The sequence below is a fragment of the Nicotiana tomentosiformis genome, chromosome 12, assembly GCF_000390325.3.
Source record: "Nicotiana tomentosiformis chromosome 12, ASM39032v3, whole genome shotgun sequence".
NCBI classification, from domain to species: domain Eukaryota; kingdom Viridiplantae; phylum Streptophyta; class Magnoliopsida; order Solanales; family Solanaceae; genus Nicotiana; species Nicotiana tomentosiformis.
The window spans coordinates 86,027,648-86,034,756 of NC_090823.1; the positions used below are offsets into that span (position 1 = coordinate 86,027,648).

At 36.9% G+C, this 7,109-nt stretch overlaps 1 pseudogene; it reads left to right on the forward strand.

The window, feature by feature from the left end:
- Window positions 1-5,383: 5,383 nt before the first annotated feature.
- On the forward strand, window positions 5,384-6,116 carry LOC138902973 (secoisolariciresinol dehydrogenase-like; annotated as a pseudogene).
- The last annotated feature ends 993 nt before the right edge of the window (window positions 6,117-7,109 follow it).

Consider the following 7,109-nt stretch of genomic DNA (forward strand, 5'->3'; position numbering starts at 1 on the left):
ATTTATCTTATTTTCTCATATCTTTCTTAATTTTTTTGAAAGTTTGAAGAGTTTGATTACTCGGATAATTTCTAACGAAATGAATATATGTTTAAATCATTAGTTGGCTTGCCTAGATGGGATGTTGGGCGCCATCACGACCTATAGGTGAGTTTGGGTCATGACATCTGCACTAAATGTGCAGGACTTGACAGGTTCGTTTGATGATTCCCTTGACGCATAGGCACACCTGTTGAGGAGATTTCATGTGAGCTGCATTCCAAGCTACGCATCACAGTCCACTGAGTCTCCATTGTACTAATTATTTTATTCTGTCTTATTACATTCGGGACAACTGTTGTATTATTATTGTACTCCTTAGAAAAATGCTCATGCACTTGTGACACCAGGTTTTGGGTGCTCCTACGGGTTGTTCGTTGATGCAATTGTGTAAATTAATGTTTGATTATTTCTGCATGAGTTAATTAGGTCATCCTGGTGTCACGACCCAAATTTCTCACCTGTCGTGATGGCGCCTATCTCAATACTAGGCAAGCCGACAACATCAATAACCCACAATTTCTTTTAAATACTGAAAACATAATAATTAAGTTTAGGAGTAAATCCCACAAATATTAGAAATAAACATACTCCCAAAATCCGGTGTCACTGAGTACATGAACATCTATACATTACAAGTATGAAAAACGTGGTCTATAATAATTAGAGACCAAATACAATAAACAAAAGGATAGGGAAGGATAAACAAGGTCTGCGAAACATGGAAGATACCTCTGAATCTCCGAAAAATCGACTGTGTGAAAGAATCAACACCCACTATATCCGGGATCACTGGATCTGCACACAAAGTGCAGGGTGTAGTATGAGTACAACCAACTCAGTAAGTAACAATAATAACTAAAGAACTGAAAGTAGTGACGAGCTTCTCAGCTAAGTCCAAATACAGTACTTTTCCAATATAAAAGAGTAGGCATGCTCTCAAGTTCAACATTTAAGATTTCACTAAAATTTCATATCAAGTTTGACCGAAATAGAAAATAATATTTTTTCGATATTTCAAAATATAGTGATATATGACAGTTGAAATGCAGCAAATAATGAAATCAATGCATCCTCTCAGAGTAACAGTCACTCAGTCCTCCCATTCACTCTAACCTCACAGTCACTCTTTTCTCACAATCACTCTTTCCTCACAGTCGCTCAATCCTCACAGTCACTCATCACTCGGCACTCGCACTCAGTAGGTACCTGCGCTCACTGGAGGTGTGTACAGACTCCGGAGGGGATCCTTCAACGCAAGCACTATATCAAGCCAATCATGGCATAAATCAATGAAACATGCTGCGGCGTACAACCCTATCCATAAAAATCCTCACAATTATGCCATCGGCCTCACTCAGTCATCAACCTCTCCAGTCTCTCGAGCTCTCAGAAATCATGATAAGCAGCCCAACAACAATGATATGATGCATCAAGTCATTAATAATGAATAAGAGAGACTGAGGTAAAAATGTGCAAATAGAACTGTGAGTGAGTGCAAAACAACAATTTAGCAAAGAATTTCACAAGTACACGACCTTTGTGGGTCCCAACAGTGTAAACATATAATTTAAACATGATTCACAGATCAATTTCTCTAATACGGGGAAAAATATACGGATATCAACAGATTTTTCAACTACACAGTTCCATGGAAATGACCAAGTCATAATTCTTACGGTGCACGCCCACACACCCATTACCTAGCATGTGCGTAACCTCAAAACCAATCACATAATACATATTCTGGGGTTTCATACCCTCAGGATCAAATTTAGAACTGTTACTTACCTCAAGCCGTGTAATTCTTTATTCTGCAATGTCTTTTCCTCGTGAATTGGCCTGCAAACGCCTCGAATTTAGCCAAAAATAATTCGATTCAGTCAATAAAATTTATTAGAATTAATTCCATAAGAAAATATTAATTATCCATCAAAATCCGAAATTTAGCTCAAAAATCGCATCTCGGACCCGACAAAAGTTACAAAATCCAGAAGCTCATTCAACCACGAGTCTAACCATACCAATTTTACCAAAATTCGACCTCAACTCGACCTCCAAATCTTCAAATCTTATTTTCAAATCCCTAAATTAAAATCCCCAATTTACACCTCAAAAACATGTAACCTAGTCGGATTATTCGATGATAATTCAATATTATGAAGTAGAAATGATCACAAGTGACTTACCACAAGATTTTCCGTGAAAACCTCGCTCAAAATCGCCCAGCCCGAGCTTGAAATGCCCAAAAATAGAAAAAGCTCGGAACCCCTCGGTTTTTGTACTGCCAAGGGGTTTCCACTTCTGCGGGATTTGGTGCGCATCTGCGAACGTCCTTCTGCGAGGAGCTGTCCGCTTTTGCGAAGCTGCCTCACCAAGCGCCCTTGCGCTTCTGCGATCAAACGCTCGCAGGTGCGGGGCCGCTTTTGCGGCTACCTGTCGCTTCTGCGATCGAAGCCCCAGCCACGCTTGCACGCATCTGCGATGGAAGGATCGCTTCTGCGAGCTCACACATGCGATGGAAATTCTGCAGGTGCGATTACATCAGATGGCAGAAACCTTCAGATTTTCTTCTAAGTCCGAATTCGATCCGTTAACCCTCTGAAACTCACCCGAGGCCCCCGGGACCTTAACCAAATATACCAACAAGTCCTAAAAGACCATACGAACTTAGTCGAACCCTCAAATTACCTCAAATAACGCTAAAACCATGAATCATACCCCAATTCAAGCCTAATGAACTTTGAAATTTCAAGTTTTCACAAACGACGCCGGAACCAATCAAATTAAGTTCGATTGACCTCAAATTTTGCACACAAGTCATAAATGATGTAACGAACCTATCGAAATTTTCAGAATCAAATTTAGAACCCGATATCAAAAAGTCAACCCCCCGGTCAAACTTCCCAAAAATTTGACTTTCGTCATTTCAAGCCTAATTCTACTACGGACCTCCAAATAGTTTTTCGGACACGCTTCTAAGTCCAAAATCACCATACAGAGCTATATGAATCATCAGAATTAAATTCCGAGGTTGTTTACACATAAGTCAATATCCGGTCAATTTTTCCAACTTAAGTTTTCAAATAAGAGACTAAGTGTCTCATTTCACTCTGAAATCCTTCCGGACCCGAACCAACTAACTCGGTAAGTCATAAAATAACTGTAAAATATAAATTGAGCAGTAAATGGGGGAACGAGGTTATAATTCTCAAAACGACCTGCCGGGTCGTTACACCTGGTCAGTTAACATCCTTCCCTGTTTCATATTTCACACACTTCAACCAGTCTGTATATGTTTATCTTTTACTATGTTTCCAGATAGAGGACATAGAATTTTTTGTGTTTGTGATGTTAATATGTTACTCCATCCGTTTCAAATTAGAGAAGCTACTTTCTTTTTTAGTATGTTTCAAAATAAATAACACATTTCTAAATTTGAAAATAATTCAACTTTAAACTTTTCATTTTATCCTTAATGAGAAGTTTTTATAATGACAAAAATATCATGGCCCCATAAAACTTTTACCCCTTAAGCTTTTAAGACCACAAGTTTCAAAAGTCTTCTTTTTTTTCTTAAACTCATTACCGAGTCAAACTACCTCATCTAAATTGAAACAGAGGAATTATTATTTAACTGCTACAATGGTTATACTAATGCTACTATATGTCGGCTAATGAGAAAGCCATAATTACTGGTGAAATTCAAAAATAGTCAGATTTACAAGTGGTAATTGAAAAATAGCCACAGTTTCAAAAGTAATTAAATTTTAGCCACTTTTCATGTAAAGACAAATCCGAACGAAAACACTGTTCAAAATTTGGAAAATATTACAGCATAATATACAGGAGTTCCAGCATAATATATTGGTCGGGCATAATATGCTGGAAGTTCATACACATGTACTCCAATCTCCAGTGTAGTACGCTGGAAGTTTTCATGCGTTAGAGTTCCAGCATAATATGCTGGAAGTTCATACACAGGTGCATCAATCTCCAGTATATTATGCTGAAAATTTCTGTGTTGCAACAAAATAGTGACTATTTTTCAATCACTTTGCAAACGCTAGCTATTTTTCAATTACTAGTCCGAAAACTGACTAGTCCGTGCTATTTTCACCATAATTACCAGAATGAGACCACTGGGCCGTGGAGAATTTTGATGGAAAAATGACACTGTATAGCCTCTGTAAAAATAATAGTCGAAAAAATATATAAAATTTGTATATTTTTTGTATATATATATATTCGGTATATTATATATAAAAATTATACAAATTTTATACACTTTTTCGACTACCAAATATAAATAATTTCTGCTGCGAACTAAAAGTGATAATACCCCAATTTTGATCCAATAAGTGAAAGCTTCTGAAACTAAAATAATATGTAGAGAAATCGGTCATCAACTGAACGCCGGGATTTGAAGAATAATGAAGAAGAATTAACCTGAACAATCGTCTACCCAACCGCATAAATTAAAAGTAGGCGCCGAATAATGCGTCCTAGATATAGGCCCTTATAAATGCTTAGCCATGTTCACACGGCTTGTTATCAAGTTCCTCGTTGGCTACACCATAACTTCTGAAAAGTAGCCATAGTTAAAGCCCTATATCTCCTGCCTAATGCTATTTGCCCGTTTGATAATCAAAGATGCTGAAATATTGTGAGATGCACAATAGTTATTTGACAATACTCCCTCCGATTCAATTTCAATATCTTATTACACTTTTTTTGTCTATTTTAAATAGAATAGGCCAAATACATACCCGGGCACTTAAACTTGTCCAAAATTTTCATTTAGACACTTGAACTCGGACTAGTACCTATTGAATACCTAAAGTCTTCCAAAAGTATATTAATTAGACACATTTTGCTGAAATAGCCAAAAATTAAAGTGCGTGCATTTCAAATGCAGTTGACCTGGCAAAACAAACCAATGAGACAGAGACACTTGGAATTTGATCCCAAATAATTAGGAAAAAAGAGTTTTGAGGGGAAAATAAATAAAAAAACTCCGTTATATCTAACCCCCCCCCCCCCCCCGAAAAAAAAAACTCTCTTTCTCTCCCCCGATATTTCTTATCAATTTTTCCAGTAACGTTTCCTTAAATTTGCATGAGCTTTTTGGAAACTCCATTAACAGAGAAAACAATGCTTATAAACTATGTAAAAAGGATAGACAAATAAGGAAAATGTCTCTACTTAGCTGTCCTGAATTTCAAATAAGTTTCTGCTTGACAATTTCAAATCTTTAAGTTTCCGTTACCTTAATCGTCTCACCAACTCCCATAACAAATGCAAATTTCTGGTTTCAGTACACATATCCGGTAACCGATTTTGACTCTGGTTTGCTATTATCAATGTCGCGATTGAATCAGACGTTCAAAATGCAGTGGATGCAACAATTGCTAAATTTGGTAAGCTGGACATAATGTTCAGTAACGCTGGTATAGCAGCGGGTAAGCCAATTCGACGTAAACGTTGTTGGCGCGTTCTTTTGCGTGAAACACGCTGCTAGAGTGATGATTCCAGCGAATATCAGAGGTGCCATTGTTTTCACAGCAAGTGCTGCGACAGTGTGTTATGGTACTGACGTCCCGCACACCTATTCGGCCTCGAAAAATGCACTTCTAGGATTCGCAAAGAATGTTGGAGTCGAATTAGGGGAGTATGGGATAAAAGTTAACTGTGTTTCTCCGTATTTCATTAGCACACCACTTGTACTAAACAGAACTGGAATAGACAAACAAATGGCTGACAAATTGTTTGCAGAAGCAGGAAATTTGAAAGGAGCATTATTAAATGAAGAGGAGGTAGCAAAAGCAGTGCTATATTTGGTAAGTGATGATTCCAAATATGTGAGTGGTATGAATCTCGTTCTTGATGGTGGTTTTAGCACTACAAATGTGGCTTTAACAACGACCTATAACAAAGTGTTTCCACCAACTATAAACAACGCAGTGTAACCATTATATTGTAAAAGCAAATCTTATTACTATAATATAGTGAGGATAAATAAGGAGAAGACCATCTTATGTAATATTCAATTGATTGATCAGATCATTTGACTGAAACTTATCCAATATTGTATAGATAAAAGCAATCAATAGAAAGCTTGCTCACTATGGTCGATTGAAATTATAGTTCGGAAGTATAAAGTATTGAAATTATAGTTCGGAAGTATAAAGTTAAATGATTGATTCATGTTTTCCTTCTTATTATTTCATTTTTTAAGCTGGTAGAGTATATTATTACATTAGTTTAATTAAATTATGTTGTACCTTAAACTTAATATGGTTGATGTGTTGTACATTAATATGATGTTATAAATTATTGCAATATTAGCGAAGGATCTCGAGCAGTTGTAGACTCTTCCTTTCATCTCAAGCCAAGCTCCTTGTGCTTTTTAGAGAGATTGGTGCAAAAAATTACAATTGCAAACATTTAGGTCAAACCTTGGAACTTCCTTAGTACAAGAAATTGGCACAGAACACACAATCTTTATCAATTGCAATGTCGCGATGGAATCGGACGTTCAAAACGCAGTAAAGGGGAAAATCATGGTCGTGCCAAAATTTGCTTAAATGTTCAACATTGACAAATGTTGGCCCACGTAAAGGATAGTTTTGAAGATTGACAAAGGAAATCGGGGAAGAACCAGGTCCATCACTGGTAGGCATAGACACGGGCAGATTCAAAGCACGTGAGATGCACATGCAGGAGATAAACGAAATCTGGCATAATAATAGATATTTCATGATCGAAAAGATTGCTTAATTGATAAGGAGAAGGACTTCTTACTTAACGAGAACATTAACCAAGATAAGGAAGGAGTTAGGAGTTGAGATTAACTAGAACTCTTCCACTAAGGAAGAGTAGCATTAGAACTCTAGTTATTTTCTATTCTACTAACTCTATAAATTGCAGGATGTTCTCATTCTACAAGTGACGCATAAAAGCAGAAGTTAAACGTGAATTGAGAGCAAAATAGCAAGGCGTTTTGCAAGTAGTTCATGTGTGATTCAATTGTGCGAACCTAAAGCTACATGAACCAGATAGAAGAACCA